We start from the raw sequence: 18108 nt of genomic DNA, 5'->3' as shown, positions 1-18108 counted from the left end.
TCCCAGTGCTGTGGACAGGGGCCAGGGGGGCAAGTACGTACCCAGAGATGCTGTAGAGTGACCGGAGGTGTGGGGATCATGCTGTTGTGAGGTGTCTGTCTCTTCGGGGTGCTTCCGAGGGTTGATGTGTGATCCATCCATGATGTCGTGTAGCGCCTCTTAGTAGTGGCCAAGGGACTCTCTGGTGTGGTGGTAGGTCGATTGCTGAGGTTCTGGTTTGTGAGGAGTGGATCTGTATTTGCTGGACTCTATTATTCTTCAGGGCTATCCGGGCCGCCCAGCGGGATCCCCCAACCCGTGAGGCCCGTGCTTGGTCTTTCGCTTGTAGCACGTGGGCGTTGTGGTTGCTGCTCGAGGACCCGATTTGAGACCATTACTGCGGGTAGGCTTGCGGCTCGTAGAAAGCGAGGGACATCGGCGGACCATCGGACAATATGCCAGGTGTTGCCCACTTTTGCTTGCAGGCTGAAGGGGAAGCCCCATTTGTATTGGATCCGCCGCTCTCTGAGAAGGGTGGTTAGCGGGTGTAGCGCCCTTCTAGCCTCAAGGGTGAGGACGGAGAGATCCTGGAACAGAGAGATCTGGGCGTCTCTGAAGGTGAGATTCTGCAGGTTCCTTGCTGCTCTCATGATGTCGTCTTTTAAGGCGTGGGAGAGCAGGCAGCAAATCACGTCTCTCGGGGGCCCTTCTGGTGATGCAGGGCGCAGGACCCTGTGAGCTCGCTCAATGCCAAAGTCATCTGGGGCTCTGTCCCCTAAGATGTGGGTGAACAGGCCTGTTAGGAGGTCAGGTAGTGCTTCCCCCGTGGTTTCTGGGAGGCCTCTTATGTGAATATTGTTTCTCCGCCCGCGGTTGTCCAGGTCTTCCAGGTGCCTCCTGAGGTCGAGCAGGACATTGCCCTGTCTGGTGGTGGCAGTATCAGTGGCTTGTTGGTGCTGCACATTCTGGGTCTGATCAGCTTCCAGGGCCTCCACCCTGCGTTCTGTAATGAAAATATACCCCAACACGCAGGATTCAACTAAACAGAAGACAACACAGAGGGGAGATATGTCTACCGGACCTTAGAGTGGCCGGACTCGACGTATATAGGAGAAGTACAGAGTCAGGAGCGATCCGAGGTTAAGGGCACAAAGAGACAGCATAAAATAGGACTAGCCGGGGTCTGGTACACAGTAAACAGCAAGCCGGCAAACAGAACAGATAAGGATAAAGAGATAACGTAGTCAGAAAACAAAGCCAAGGTCAAGTAAGAAGGAACACAACTGAATACAACAAGCGCTAAAGGGAACTTAAACAGAAACCACGATAAGGCAAGGAACTAAGGGAAAAAGGTAAGTATATATATCTTAACATCTATTTTGATTGGTCCCTGTCACATCCACGCCCCCAAAAGGTAAGTGTATGGGGAGTGTGGCATGACAGAGACCAATGGGAGGCCTTTGCCAATTTAGGCTCCCACTGTCCCTTTAAGAGCACGCCCGAGACCCGCGGCGCGCTCTTAGAGTCAGGCGAGACACAAGACCGCTTCTCGTGGTCACTGCACGCCTTCCTGTTGCAGCCGTCGGATGAGCCGCGCGCGGCTCGTGCAGCGCAGGGCCGCGCGCGGCTTGAACAGAGGACCCCGGCCGGCCCCTGGAAAGGGTAAGTACCGCTACACGTTCTAGGGCAGTCAGATCCCTCATCACCTCGCTCGGGGCTCGGATGACGGCGGGCACTGACCTAGCTCCAAGAGCGCACCGCGCGTCTCGGGCACACTCTTAACCCCTTAAGGACCAAACTTCTGGAATAAAAGGGAATCATGACGTGTCACACACATCATGTGTCCTTAAGGGGTTAAAGGGGAAATGGGAGCCGAAAACTAAAACGGTCTCCCATTGGCCCCTGTCATCCCACATTCCCCATACACTCACATTTTGGGGGCATGGATATGACAGGGGCCAATCAAATTAAATGTTAGGGTATTTATACTTACTATAACTCCCTGTCCTATCGTGGTTTCTGTTACAGTTCCCTTCAGCGCTTGTTGTGTTCAGTTGTGATTTTTCGTACTTGACCTTGGCTTTGAATCTGACTCCATTTATCTCTTTATCCCTGTTTTGTCCTGTTTGCCGGCTTACTGATTACTGTGTACCAGACCTTGGCTAGTTCTTGTTTTCGCTGTCTCTTTGTACCCTTGACCTCGGATCGTTCTTGACTCTGTATTTCTCTCCTCTATGTCGAGTCCGGCCATTCTAAGGTCCGGTAAGACGTATCTTTGCTCTATATTGTCAATTGTTGGACTAAATCTTGCGAGTTGGGGTAAACTACCGTGACGGTTAATGGGTGCAGTTGTGAGCTGGGGCCTCGGAGCAGGTAGGAAAAGCATCCTACTCCATTGCCGTTCAGGCCACGCCCCCTGGTTCGTGGTTTTGAACCACTTTGAAATCTGCCAGGAGAGCGCTTTTTGGAGGAAAGGTGCCTGAGACTAAGGGAAACAAACGCACATAAGAGCCACATGGAGCACCCCGTATTGTGGCAGCAGGAGCTCCAGAAAGTTGACCGACAAAAGCACCAAACGCTCTGGAACTATTTTGGGCATAGGACCACGTGTGCGGCCAGTCAGAACTTTAACAAGGTGGCGTTTCCCCTACACTGCATGGATCTGAGCACTATTTGGAGAATTTGGGCGCTCAGATCAGGGCTATTTAACCCCTTAAAACCGTAGGGTGTACTATTACGCCCTATTCTAAGTGGCTCTAAACGCCGCAGGGCGTAATAGTACGCCCTCCGTTTTTGTTTTACTTACCCGGTCGCCGGCGATCCCACGCCGGCGATCGCGGTTGGGGGGACTCCCAGGGAGCCCCCCGCGGCACATCCGACATCCTGCAGCTCCCCCGGCCATGTGAGAGTGAGGTCCTTGCGAGGACCTCACAATCACATGGCCGGGTTAGCTGACTGGTGCATTGCCAGCAGGGGACTACCTGTAATGACAGGTAGTCCCCCTGCTGGCTGGAAATAAAATCAAATTAAATTAAATTAAATAAGTGTAAAAAAAAGTGTAAAAAATATATACATATTTGCTGTGATACTTTTTACTGTTTTGAAACACAAATATTTGTGTTCAGCAAAGTCTCCCGAGTACAACAGTACCTCTCATGTACAGGTTTTATGGTGTTTTCAAAAGTTACAGCGTCAAATGTAAGGCTTGTGTTTCATTTTTTTCACATTAAAATTCGCCAGATTGGTTACGTTGCCTTTGAGACCCTATGGTAGCCCAAGAATGAAAATTACCCCTATGATGGCATACCATTTGCAATAGTAGACAACCCAAGGTATTGCAAATGGGGTATGTCCCGTCTTTTTTAGTAGCCACTTAGTCACAAACACTGGCCAAAATTGGCATTTTTTGCATTTTTCACACACAAACAAATACTAACGCTAACTTTGGCCCGTGTTTGTGACCAAATGGCTACTTAAAAAGACTGGACATACCCCATTTGCAATACCTTGGGTTGTCTACTATTGCAAATGGTATGCCATTATGGGTGTAAATTTAATTCATGGGCTACTATACAGTCTCACAGGCAATGTAACCAATCTGGCGAATTTCAATTTCAAATGTAATGTGCTATATTTGACCCTGTAACTTCCCAAAACACCATAAAACCTGTACATAGGGGGTACTGTTTTAAACGTGAGACTTTTCTGAATACAAATATGTGTATTTTATTGCAGTAAAAGCAAACAGCATTATGACATTGACAGTTAAAATGTCATGTAGAACTAAAAAAATAACAAAAAATCTTATTTTCTCCCATTTTTTTCATATTAAATTATGTTTCATAGCTAAATATTTGATATTAAATGAAAGCCCTGTTTCCCCTGAATAAAATGATATATAATAATGGGGGGTGCATTTAATATAAAAGAGGTGAATTACGGTTGGACAGACATATAGCGCAAATGCCAGGTTTTGTTTACGTTTTGTTTTGTTCACATCGTGTACATTTCGCTCAGTCCTTAAGGGGTTAATGGTGTATTTTTTGTGGAGTTATTTTATGTATTTATTATGTTTCGGGGTATTTTTATGTTTTGTGTTTTTATGTTTGCCTCTCTGATCCTGGGAGATAATTAGCTTACCGGTCTTTAACACAATTATCTCCCAGGCCCAGAGATTACTGGGAGGGGCTTGTGGTGAAGACAATGGAGACCCCCTACTGGGGTCTGTTTATAAAAAGGCTGTGTTTGGATGCATTAAACCACTAGTACTCCCTGAACTATGTGTCGTCTAGTTACTGGGAGGGGAAAAGACTAATCACTGGTCCAGCTTGCTCTAGCTCGTGGAGGATTCAGTGGGGAAAGTCCTTATAAGGACTAGAACTCCCAGGACTGTGTGTCATCCAGTCCATTGGAGGGAATAGTGCTAGTCTCCTATCCTGCTCCAGGACAAAGAGGCTTCAGGAGGACCCCAGTCAAGCCACGGCGACCGGGGCAGAAGCGCTGAGGTTTTCCTCTGTTCCAGCTAGAAAGTGGAGGAGGTACTCAGCCTGGGTACAGGAAGCTCTGCTACAGTACCTTCTATTTTGTGATCTATTCCAGCACTTTCATCGGATCAAGATAGAGGAGGAAAGGCATAAAGGGCTGGTACATCAGTCTACTGGAAAGACATTGCATCCATTTCCCAAGCCCTTTAGGACAAATCTGACAAATCAGACAAATCTGGGAATTTTTGCTGAAGTCTGGGATGCAAACAGATATACTTGTCTCTGGCCAAAATTCAGTTGTAATATAGCAATCTTTAATTGAACTCTTTCCAGAGACAAACTCTGATGAGAAAGAGAATCTGCCAAGTCTTTTGTTTGCTAAAGTTCAAGACCAAAGATCTAGAGCTTCCAAACAAAGATCCCTTGATCTTTTCCCTCTCTGTGGTTTATATAAGCTACAGCTGTCCTGTTGTCCAATTGGACTTTTAGAGGAACTAGGCTTTGGAGCACTAACTTTATTGCTTTCAACTCCAAAATATTTATATGAAGGAGTTTCTCTTAGTCAGACCAAATTTCTTCTTTTGCTTTCTGGGCTGTAAAAACACCCTACCAGTGATTTTAGACATCTGACAGCTGAGTTACCGCAAAAAACTGCTCTAAAAGGCGTCAGGTAAGAGGGATTCATAACCCTAGAAGAGTCCTCTACTCTTCTCTGACCTTCTTGGGGATAAACAATTTTGATTCCCATTGGCCCCCTCTGACTTAATTGATTCCATTAAAATAGCTGCCTTCATCTGCAAAGTAAAGAGGAATCATTGTATTGCGGTGATAAAGCTACAAACTTCCCGATGATCTTTGCCAGATCTCTCAAAGACCAACTCTGGTGCCTAACAGATGAGGTTAGACGTATCCCTAACTTGTCCCATTTGTTCTGATAGATTCCTAGTGACATGGCCCTGGTGATCAGTACAAAACCCAGACAGAGAATACTCTGAGTAGAAACATAGAAACATAGAATGTGACGGCAGATAAGAACCATTTGGCCCATGAAGTCTGCCCAATGAAATCCTAGGTCTTGTAAAAGAGATGTGAGATAGTCCCTCTGAAAAGCAAGAACTTACCATCTGGATTCTTCAGCAGAATGTTGTCTAGATAGTGCAGCCATATAACGCCTCTTACTCTGACATGGGCTGTAATTGATTTCATTATTCTGCAGAATGTGTATGGTGCATTGGATAGGCCAAAACCCATATCAGTCCACTGCCAAACATTTTCTTTCCATAGAAACACGAGGAAACACATTCTTGACTATGGGGACTAAATAGAAGACATCTTTTAGGTCTAATTTTATGCAGAAAAACTATTTTTGCACTAATCCTGGAAGATCTGATAAACCTTCCATCCTGAACCTTTCCCTATCTAATGAAAGTGCTCAGATACCGCACATTTAGAACCAGTCTTCAGGAACTGTCTGACATTGGGATGGGGAACAAAAGCCTGACCATCCTAAAATTGATATGTCTGCCAACTCTATCTTCCCTTGACTTAAAGCTATATAAAGGGTGGCATCTAGAGGTGGCATCTAGAACTGGGTTCACCTCTCTGCGGGATGCAAACCTCTAGACTGGGAATCTTAAAAGGAGGAGTTGTAAGCCCCTTTGAAAAATTTAAAACCCAGTTGTCTTTAGAAATATCCTTACAATTTAGTGGCGGGTGAGGAGGCACACTTACTTGAATGCATGGGTTTTCGCTTGGCAGATGGACAGCCTCTGGTATGAGCTCCTCTGCCATAGCCTGAGAGCTTGTGTTTTCCACTTTAGTGCCTGGTGAGTAACTTCTCATGGCTGTGCTGAGTCCTGAACAGCTCAAGCGTTTTTTCAGCTCTGGCAAATATCTTTTTTGCTTGGTGGTTATGCCTCCCGGAGGACAAAGAACATTAATCATCAGGCAATTCTGACAAGACCACCCAATGCATGATTAATAGTGATCAAACCAAAGCAAATAATATATAGTTATCTAAAAGCAGTAAACCTCTGTTCCATACTGATTCTATACTGACCACTAAAATAGCTGTTACTGTAGATTTGAATTTTCCCAGATGAGCTATTTGAGTCTAAATCTTGCAATTCGGAACCTGAAAATGTTGATGCACTCATCAGCAAAATGTGACATTAAACCCCAGAATTATCTATTTTACATGAAGTAGATACTATGTGTTTTATAAATTTTTCTTTACATCTCTTTCCTACACGGTGTTGGATCTGAATAAAATAGATAAAAGCTACCTCTATTGGGAAATCAGTGATGTAATTATTTTACTGTCACTTTTTATCTGAACACAAAAACTGATCTTTCTGGTTTTGTTACTGGGTTTTGTTGGCATTTATATAACATCTCTTCAGTTAACAGTTTATTGAACAGTTCCTTAACCAATTGTTTAGGTAAACCATTAACTACTTTGCTTGGGCCAAGGCATTCTTTGTATTATTATATTATTATATAAGAAAATGTATTTTATTTATTTATTTATTTATTTTACTTGAATGAAGGATTACCTTTAGGTGAACATTCCTGGATTAATCTCTTCCTAATGTTAATCTGCCTGGAAAAAAAAATAGTAAGGTAACCCAACTACTCGTTTTTGCACAGGTTAATGTCTTGCTGAGTCCCAATTTTTGCAAAAGAGGTGCTTACATTCTTCTTAGAGGTTTTTGTTTTTGTTTTGAATTTCAAGGAATCGACTTTCTTGAGTAAGTTTTAAAACACTCAAAATTAGTGATCGACTGATGTTGATTTTTTTGTTTAGAGCCGATACCGATAATCTATAAACTTTTAGGCCGATAGCCGATAACTTACCGATACCGATATTCTATACATTCACCGTTTTGAGAAAAGAAACAATTTCTACACAAATCTACTCAACATGTTTATTTAATATTTTTTTTTTAGCAAATCGTTTTTTTTTTATTAGGTGGTAAATTCACAAAATATACATGCCAGTCAGATTTTTTTGTTTTCAAGAATATTTAGTTTTCCTCTCCCTTTCCCTTCCCTGTCCCTTAGTGTACCTCTCCCCTCCCTTTCCTGTCCCTAGTGTACCTCTCCCCTCCCTTCCCTGTCCTTTAGTGTACCTCTCCTCTTACCTCCTCTCCATGTGCCTTAGTGTACCTCTCCCCTCCCTTCAATGTACATTAGTGGTCCCCTCCCCTCCCCTCTCTCCCTCCCTGTCCTTTAGTGCCACCCCTTCCCTCCCCCCCCCCCCCCCATTAGTGGTTCCTCCCTTCCCTGGTGTGCCTTATTATCTCTCTTGTAGTGTAGCTGAGCGCAGAGGACCATGGTACAGGAGCTTCCGTTTCCTGTACCTGGCCAGACTGACAGGAAGTGAGCACTTCCTATCAGTCTGGCCAGGTACAGGAAACTGAAGCTCCTGTACTGCGGTCCACTCTGCTCCACTCAACCAGGCTACACTGAGTCTACATTAAAAATAAAAATAATCTACAAATAAGTGGATGTATGTTTTTTTTTATCTTTTTTTTTTTTTGCCTGTTAAAGGTTATTTGAAAGGTTATAAAAAAAAAAAAATTACCATATGAAATCTATTCTCTGTGACGGTTAGCTGAGGACTTGGTGTGTTGGAACCTGGCTGCGGTTATTTGGGCTGCTGACAGATTGATTGCCACGGAAGAAGAATTCACAATCACTGCCAAGACAAGGAGCACAGACACTATAAACAGAACTCTGTCTGAGTCAGCATTCTCTTGCAACACATCTTGGCAAAAGATGCAGCAAGCCATTGTCATTTCGCTTCTACTGCTTACCATCTCTAGGTAGTTGAAGAAGCGGCTTTATTGACCTTTGATCCGGGCCCTTATTAAATTCCCTAGTTAAAGTGCAGTGACATTTGATTGGATTTAACCTGTTTTTTTTTTTTTTTTTTTACAAGGGAAGTCAGTTAAAGAAAAAAAAATCACTTCTGTTTTAAGACTGACTGCTACTTGAGCTATTCATTAACAGCCAAGTGGAGAAAAAAAATATGATCAATTTGAGCCAGCTTTAAAATTAGAAGGCTTAAGCTGTCTTCACCCAATCCTATTAGCCTACTTAAAGTTGATTAGCTGTTAAGTAGAACTTCTTAGCAGCCAACTTCTCAATATCTGATAACAAGTGGCAGCCAATTTACACCACAAGTGTTTACAACATAGGAACCTGCATAAAAAAATATATATGAAAGAGGTGGTCACCAGGAATCCTTAAGCAGATGTATGTGGCAATAAGGCAGCTGTATAAAACATGGTGACCTTCTACTTAACATGTGTGCCAGAGGATAGATATATAATGAATTGTTCTTCTCTCCCATATTATAACTGCTGAAAGTAAATGGAATATTTTGAGCACCCTCCATGCCCTTTGAATCAGGAACCTGGAGGAACAACCTGGTTTTCTCAAATACCTTAATTCTTTTGGGGTTTGCTGGATCAAGGCAATAAAGAGGATAGGCTTGTGTGTTCCACCCACACCTTCAAAAAGTGGATCAAAAATCCACTGATCCGTAAATAACTAGCCATAATAATCATGCTCAACTCCAATGTACTAGGCCAGTGGATACCCAGTCCCAATATATGCACAGTTAGATTAAAGATAAAATATGTTTCTCCATCTGATATTACAAAAAAAAGCACACATAAAAAGACAAATTGTCATTGCTAAATTTTCTGTGATTGGAATGACTACTTACAGTTTAATACAGACACCTGTGTTAACAACAAAAAACTATTAGTTAGGAGTTAGGTGTTCCAACCAATCACATTGCACCTTCAGAGATAAATCTGAAGAAGTCAGTGGTGTCATATAAATTTGTGAATCTTATTTTGCACACTATTTAAAAATAAATGAGCTGCATATTGAAAGAGTTCCCATTTTATCGAGGTATATTTTCATGGGAAGAAATGTAGGAATGGTGTTGTCAGACATCACTGTAAATTGCAGTTCATAAGGATTATATTTTACAGGGAAAGGTTATGGGAGACACCTGTGATGTCCATAAAAATTGAGGAGTATGGGAGGTGGAAAGAAAAGATTTAATTTTTGAATGCCTATACTTGATGTCAGTTGGATTGGGCACCCTCTAGATACTATCCTGGCCCTCTGTTTTTTGTGGGAGTGGTAGAGTGTATGTAAATCCCAGAATCAAACTGGACCACCTTAACCCCTTGCATGGGGTAAGACATAAGCATGGAACCTAGAGGTCCTTCCTTTTTAATAGGGGACCAAACCTTTACTTTAAATTTTGGACAGACAATTGCTTATTTTTAATGCACTCCAACAATGCACATTGGGTATGGAACGAGACAGAGACGATTTGTTGAGTCCTCTGTTTTAGTTTGGAATTTGAAGGTCTTTGATTATGTTTCCTGATTCACCATTACTATCACCATTGTGATTGGCTGAGAATGTCAGCTGGCTGCGTTCAGCCCATCACAGTGTATATTTCTAGTATTAATTAGTTCTATAGAAGGTAGAGTGCAATATCTGGCATTTCTATACCTCCAATAGGGAGGTAATGCTGAATGAAGCAACAGTGCAAGAAGACTCCATGTACTATTACCAATTCAATGAAAAGATGCAGTTACAATGCCTACAGTGTCCCTTTAATGATGGGTCCCAGAGGTTCCAATCTTGAATCTTTTTAAGGTTAATAAAAGAGTCAAACAGGTAAATAGAAATGGTAACAAATTAATTAGGAGTTATATAACTCTTATTCAACCCCTTCAATTACAGAATCAAGTATAAATGTTTTTACTTCCATGCACTTTGCAGAGCAAACTTTAGACCATAAAGGCTCACTCACCCTGATCTATACTCTAGAAATTATTACTCGCTTGCATAAGAGCACATTCATCTACAAAAACAACCAATCATCATTTAATCTCTCCAAGTGTGCTGAAAATATTTGATCACCTCCTGCTTTCAAATTATAAATGAAGTTTTAACAGGTCATAACATTCCTATGGTCAGGGAGTCAGGAGGAGAGAATGAGCTCTGCCATGTAGATGATAGCATTAAATTAGCATTTCAGAGATTGATAAATACATTTTAAATGTTTTTTATTTTAGAATTATATATGTAAACTACAATTAATTCCTTTAGGTTCCTTACAAATAAGCAGTCTACTTGACCATTTATATTTATCTATTTTTGTCACAAGTGCTGTATGTGAAAAAAAAACATTATTGCTTTTTACAACCATTTGGAATACACAGATGGAAACACAGATCGCTAAATCCTGTAGGTGTTAATTCAGTTAACCACCTGAAGTTCCACTACTAAACACTACTTGGTAAAAAAGATCTGTAACCGCATAAGCTATTGGTAACTAGTGATGTACCGAACTGTTCGCTGGCGAATAGTTCCTGGCGAACATAGCATGTTCGCGTTCGCCACCGCGGGCGAACACATGGGCGGTTCCATCCGCCCCCTATTCATCATCATTGAGCAAACTTTGACCCTGTGCCTCACGGTCAGCAGACATTCCAGCAAATCAGCAGCAGACCCTCCCTTCCACACCCTCCCACCTCCCTCCCAGCATCCATTTTAGATTCATTCTGAAGCTGCATGCTTAGTGAGAGGAGGGAAAGTGTAGCTGCTGCTGATTAGATAGGGAAATTGATAGCTAGGCTAGGGTATTCAGTGTCCACTACAATCCTGAACGACTCATCTGATCTCTGCTGTAAAAACAGCACGCCTTTTTAGGGCTAGAACATCAGTCTGCTTTTTTTTTTTTTGTGTAATGTAATTGCAGTTGCCTGCCTGCCAGCTTCTGTGTCAGGCTCACAGTGCATACTGTGCCCATTTGCCCAGTGCCACCACTCACTCACTGCTGGTTTCACAATAGCTTAAGCTTGCATTTAAAACCAATTTTTTTTTTCACTGTAATACATTGAAGAAGAGCAGTTAGTTGTCTGCCAGCTTCTGTGTCAGGTTCAGTGGATACTGTGCCCATTTGCCCAGTGCCACCACTCATATCTGGTGTCTCTGTAGCATGTTTTTACAAAGAAAAAAAGTTTTCCAGTGTAAGCTAATAGCAGTCAGTGTCCTTAAAGCGGGTGTGTCAGGACTTCCTTCAGCGTGTGCCCTGCAGAACCCTGCCAGCGTACTTTGACAGTTGCCACTCATATCTGGTGTCTCTGTAGCGTGCTTTTACAAAGAAAAAAGTTTTCCAGTGTAAGCTAATAGCAGTCAGTGTTCTTAAAGCGGGTGTTTCAGGCCTTCAGCGTGTGCCCTGCAGAACCCTGCCAGCGTACTTTGACAGTTGCCACTCATATCTGGTGTCTCTATAGCGTGCTTTTACAAAGAAAAAAAGTTTTCCAGTGTAAGCTAATAGCAGTCAGTGTCCTTAAAGCGGGTGTGTCAGGCCTTCCTTCAGCGTGTGCCCTGCAGAACCCTGCCAGCGTACTTTGACAGTAGCCACTCATATCTGGTGTCTCTGTAGCGTGCTTTTACAAAGAAAAAAAGTTTTCCAGTGTAAGCTAATAGCAGTCAGTGTCCTTAAAGCGGGTGTTTCAGGCCTTCAGCGTGTGCCCTGCAGAACCCTGCCAGCGTACTTTGACAGTTGCCACTCATATTTGGTGTCTCTAGAGCGTGCTTTTACAAAGAAAAAAAGTTTTCCAGTGTAAGCTAATAGCAGTCAGTGTCCTCTGTAGCGTGCTTTTACAAAGACAAAAAGTTTTCCAGTGTAAGCTAATAGCAGTCAGTGTCCTTAAAGCGGGTGTGTCAGGCCTTCCTTCAGCGTGTGCCCTGCAGAACCCTGCCAGCGTACTTTGACAGTTGCCACTCATATCTGGTGTCTCTATAGCGTACTTTTACAAAGAAAAAAAGTTTTCCAGTGTAAGCTAATAGCAGTCAGTGTCCTTAAAGCGGGTGTGTCAGGCCTTCCTTCAGCGTGTGCCCTGCAGAACCCTGCCAGCGTACTTTGACAGTTGCCACTCATATCTGGTGTCTCTGTAGCATGCTTTTACAAAGAAAAAAAGTTTTCCAGTGTAAGCTAATAGCAGTCAGTGTCCTTAAAGCGGGTGTTTCAGGCCTTCAGCGTGTGTCCTGAAGAACCCTGCCAGCATACTTTGACAGTTGCCACTCATATCTGGTGTCTCTATAGCGTGCTTTTACAAAGAAAAAAGTTTTCCAGTGTAAGCTAATAGCAGTCAGTGTCCTTAAAGCGGGTGTGTCAGGCCTTCCTTCAGCGTGTGCCCTGCAGAACCCTGCCAGCGTACTTTGACAGTTGCCACTCATATCTGGTGTCTCTATAGCGTGCTTTTACAAAGAAAAAAGTTTTCCAGTGTAAGCTAATAGCAGTCAGTGTCCTTAAAGCGGGTGTTTCAGGCCTTCAGCATGTGCCCTGAAGAACCCTGCCAGCATACTTTGACAGTTGCCACTCATATCTGGTGTCTCTATAGCGTGCTTTTACAAAGAAAAAAAGTTTTCCAGTGTAAGCTAATAGCAGTCAGTGTCCTTAAAGCAGATGTGTCAGGCCTTTCTTCAGCGTGTGCCCTGCAGAACCCTGCCAGCGTACTTTGACAGTTGCCACTCATATCTGGTGTCTCTGTAGCGTGCTTTTACAAAGAAAAAAGTTTTCCAGTGTAAGCTAATAGCAGTCAGTGTCCTTAAAGCGGGTGTTTCAGGCCTTCAGCGTGTGCCAGCGTGTGCCCTGCAGAACTTTTTTCAGTGTTATAGATTGAATAGCAGTTAGTTGTCTTCAAGCGGGTGTGTCAGGCCTACAGCGTGTACTCGGCAGACCTCTGCCACTGCACAGTGCCACTCATATCTGGTCTATGTCTAAGGCAGGCAGCATTACACACATGGACGTACGGTGTGATGCTGATGATGTTGTACCCGCTGCTGCTTCCTTTGCTGAGTTGTCAGATACAAGTGAAGCGGTTGATGATGACGATGTGTCCATGGATGTCACGTGGGTGCCCGCTAGAAGAGAAGAGGAACAGGGGGAAAGTTCAGATGGGGAGACAGAGAGGAGGAGGAGACGAGTTGGAAGCAGGGGGAGGTCGTCGCAAGGAGCTAGTGGCATAGTCAGACAGCATGCATCGGCACCCGGGGTCAGCCCGACAGCACGCCAATCAACGCATGCTGTGTCCACCACCAGAATGCCGTCATTGCAGAGCTCAGCAGTGTGGCTTTTTTTGGTGTGTCTTCCTGTGACAACAGCGATGCCATTTGCAACCTGTGCCAAAAGAAACTGAGTCGTGGGAAGTCCAACACCCACTTAGGTACAACTGCTTTGCGTAGGCACATGATCGCACATCACAAACGCCTATGGGATCAACACATGAGTACAAGCAGCACACAAACTCAAAGCCGCCATCCTCCTCCTGGTCCAGCATCTTCAGCCACGTCAACCACTGCTGTCCTCCTTGCCCCCTCTCAACCCTCCGCCACTCCGTCTCGCCTTGAGCAGTTCCCGCTCATCTACCCACAGTCAGGTGTCTGTCAAGGACATGTTTGAGCGTAAGAAGCCAATGTCACAAAGTCACCCCCTTGCCCAGCGTCTGACAGTTGGCTTGTCCGAACTATTAGCCCGCCAGCATTTTTCATTGATATGCATTTTTATTTCTTCTTAGATAACCAAAAAATTCTGAGACGACATTGGCAGGGCTATTCACTTGTGTGATCTGTCATGAATTGTCATTTGAATGTTAATTTGAACTGTGGGGCACAAGAACTTGAATCGAAAACATCTTTAAGCCAACTATGTTTTCACTAAGCTTAGTGAATAACTAACATTAACGAGTCGGATTAAACGCACTCTGCACTCGAGGTATGATCTGTTTAAATGACCCCACTCGGGGGGCGTGGCCTGATGCCTGAAGCTAGCAGACGTACTTTCTCTGAGCTCCGGCAATCTGAAGCAAAAACCGCAATTATACCGCACATTTCACGATAAAACTACCCTGATTCCGACCACAACAAACATGGGACGGAAAACCAAAAAGCAGAAACCCGACAAACCTCGGATGGGGATGGATATCGGCGATATGCTCCGCCAAGTACACGAGACGGCAAGGCCCAAGATGGCCGACTATCTGGACGAAATCTCAGAATCCTCGGATGAGGACCTGATGTATGGGGTACCTGCAGCCACTCCACACCGGGAACCCGTCCCACGACCCTCACAGAGCCCAGACTCCCAACCGGTCACGATGGGGGCACTGAAAGACCTACTCACAGGCCTCCAAAAGACTCTCCAGGCCGATATGGCCTCCCTCCGCACGGATATCACAGGCCTAGTAGGATGGCTGGGCGCGCTGGAGACCACCTCGGATGCTCAGAAGCAGAAAATGGCGACTCTGGAATGCATGGTGAGAGATCTCCAGAACCAGCAAGCTAACACCGAGAAAAGGTTTGCCGCCCTCGAGGACCGAAGACGGCGTAAAAACCTCAAAGTACGGGGAATACCAGAGGAAACCCCGGAGGCTGAACTACCTCATGTGGTAAGGCGACTGCTGGCAGCGCTGTTGACTCCCAAGCACGCCAGGTCCGTCACCCTGGATGGTGTATTCCGCATTCCGAAGCCGAGGACGGCCCCGGCGGACGCCTCAAGGGATTTGATAATCCGCTTTCAATCCATGAAAGACAAAGCGGCAGTGATGGCGGCCCTTCAGGGTACCAACCAATACTCCTTTGAGAACATGGGACTTACGTTTTATGCCAATATATCTGGGAGCACGATGGAGTGGAGGAGAACGCTCCAGCCCTTAACCGCCCTCCTCAGGAACCGCAACATCCGATACACCTGGCGGACACCCCGAACCCTCCTGGTCACGCATGACGAAACTACCTACTCCATACGAGAACTGCCTGAGGCGGATCCCCTGCTGGAGGCTCTCGGCCTCACACGAGATGGTCTGCGCCCACCTGCACCGGTGAAGGCCCCAGTGGTAATGCGCAGATGGGACCCCACCAAAATCACCCCATTTGTCCCACAGGGTGCGACAGCTAGTGCCGGCGCGGCGTCAGTCACTTAAGACTTTCCCTTGATCCGAAGTGTACCGGGACTATTACCAGCCAAACCCAGCAAATCCTTGCACAGTTTGCTTGATCCACGCCTTTCCCATGTTTAATTTGTAATGATTTGTAATTATTTAATTTGTTATTATAAACCGATACTTGTCTCTGAGGCAATGATAGTCACTACAAAACCCATAACATACTTACCTAACATAAGGCGGCCTGCATTCACCTAGGCGCATAGACTAAAAGGCCAACGCTAACCCCCCGCCTCTCATTATAACACTCAGCCACATCTTATGAGCTCGACATGACCTGATCCAGAGGGGCGTAAAACCTAATCTTTTACCAATTAAGCGTTTTCATCCTATAAATAACAGTCTGCCACACCTGACATTAGCCAAAGGAAATACCAACGTCCTGACGAGCAACCCAGATAGACGAGCACACAGTTACCACTATAATCACTGAAGAGCATCATTTGAGATAGCACTACCTATCAGGGGCCCGCAGGGAATAGTCCCACAATAAATGCCCATGACCTAACACATTAATTCATATTACACAATCTTATTGAGGGACACAAATGTCGACAACATTCTTCTGCTCTGTTATGGTATTATTTATTTCTGTTTTCCCTTTGTTTTCTTTTTATGTTTAATTTCATTTTATCTGTGTGTTCAAATTACACGGGCAACTCAGAGGCGTAATGTAGTCAGGCTGTTGACAACCTGTAAGTTCACTATTAGTATATAGCTCAGATCTTCCTGCCTCGATTATTATGCCTATAACTAAAAATAGTGCGAGTTCTACATGCCAATGTTGAGTTTATCTTTGTTTCTATGTAACTGTACGCTGTTGTGGCACATGTCTTTACAATGTACCTAACTGCACAACAAAAATAAAGAATTCAAAAAAAAAAAAAATTACCCCACTCGAGCCCTAAATGGTAAAACGTTTCACATGGGCATACGAAAGGTACACATGGCAATTAAAATCAGAAAATATGTAAAACATTTTTAGATGTACTGGAAATTAGTACACCAATACGATTAAGCACTGTACTTTCTGTACTTTCAGGATTCATGTTTGCACGTTTGTTTTAATAATTTAACAGGAATCAATTTTTTAAGTTGTTCCCCTCCTCTTGACACGATCAATGACCTGAGAGTCTCCGTAAGCAGGGTTGACCTGTTAGTTAGTCTCTATTCTACTCTGTGTCAGTGTGTATCATGGGCTCTGAGGACGAGGAACAGTCTCTATTCTGCTCTGTGTCAGTGTGTATCAGGGGCTTTGAGGACAGGTGTCAATCCATACCTGCCAAGTGACCCTATGTAGGGGGAACAGTCTCTATTCTGCTCTGTGTCAGTGTGTATCAGGGGCTTTGAGGACGTGGAACAGTCTCTATTCTGCTCTGTGTCAGTGTGTATCATGGTCTCTGAGGACGGGGAACAGTTTCTATTCTGCTCTGTGTCAGTGTGTATCAGGGGCTTTGAGCAAAGGTGTCAATACATACCTGCCAAGTGACCCTATGTAGGGGGAACAGTCTCTATTCTGCTCTTTGTCAGTGTGCATCAGGGGCTTTGAGGACAGGTGTCAATCCATATCTGCCAAGTGACCCTATGTAGGGGGAACAGTCCCTATTCTGCTCTGTGTGAGAAGGAGGAACGGGAAATGAGTAGCTCGGCATCCAACCTTGTGCAAATGGGGTCTTTCATGCTGTTGTGCCAGTTGAGGGACCCTCGTATAAAAAGGCTGAAGGAGAACGACCTGTGCTGGGTGTCCACGCTACTAGACCCCCGGTCTCTATTCTGCTCTGTGTCAGTGTGTATCAGGGGCTTTGAGGACGGGGAACAGTCTCTATTCTGCTCTGTGTCAGTGTGTATCATGGTCTCTGAGGACGGGGAACAGTTTCTATTCTGCTTTGTGTCAGTGTGTATCAGGGGCTTTGAGCAAAGGTGTCAATACATACCTGCCAAGTGACCCTATGTAGGGGGAACATTCTCTATTCTGCTCTTTGTCAGTGTGTATCAGGGGCTTTGAGGACAGGTGTCAATCCATATCTGCCAAGTGACCCTATGTAGGGGGAACAGTCCCTATTCTGCTCTGTGTGAGAAGGAGGAACGGAAAAATGAGTAGCTCGGCATCCAACCTTGTGCAAATGGGGTCTTTCATGCTGTCGTGCCTGTTGAGGGACCCTCATAAAAAAAGGCTGAAGGAGAATGACCTGTGCTGGGTGTCCACGCTTCTAGACCCCCGGTCTCTATTCTGCTCTGTGTAGTGTGTATCATGGTCTCTGAGGACGGGCAACAGTCTCTATTCTGCTCTTTGTCAGTGTGTATCAGGGGCTTTGAGGACAGGTGTCAATCCATATCTGCCAAGTGACCCTATGTAGGGGTAATAGTCCCTATTCTGCTCTGTGTGAGAAGGAGGAACGGGAAATGAGTAGCTCGGCATCCAACCTTGTGCAAATGTGGTCTTTCATGCTGTCGTGTCTGTTGAGGGACCCTCGGATAAAAAGGCTGAAGGAGAACGACCTGTGCTGGGTGTCCACGCTACTAGACCCCCGGTCTCTATTCTGCTCTGTGTCAGTGTGTATCATGGTCTCTGAGGACGGGGAACAGTCTCTATT

Source organism: Pelobates fuscus, chromosome 1 (assembly GCF_036172605.1).
Source record: "Pelobates fuscus isolate aPelFus1 chromosome 1, aPelFus1.pri, whole genome shotgun sequence".
Classification (NCBI taxonomy): Eukaryota; Metazoa; Chordata; class Amphibia; order Anura; family Pelobatidae; genus Pelobates; species Pelobates fuscus.
This window is presented reverse-complemented; position numbering follows the sequence as displayed.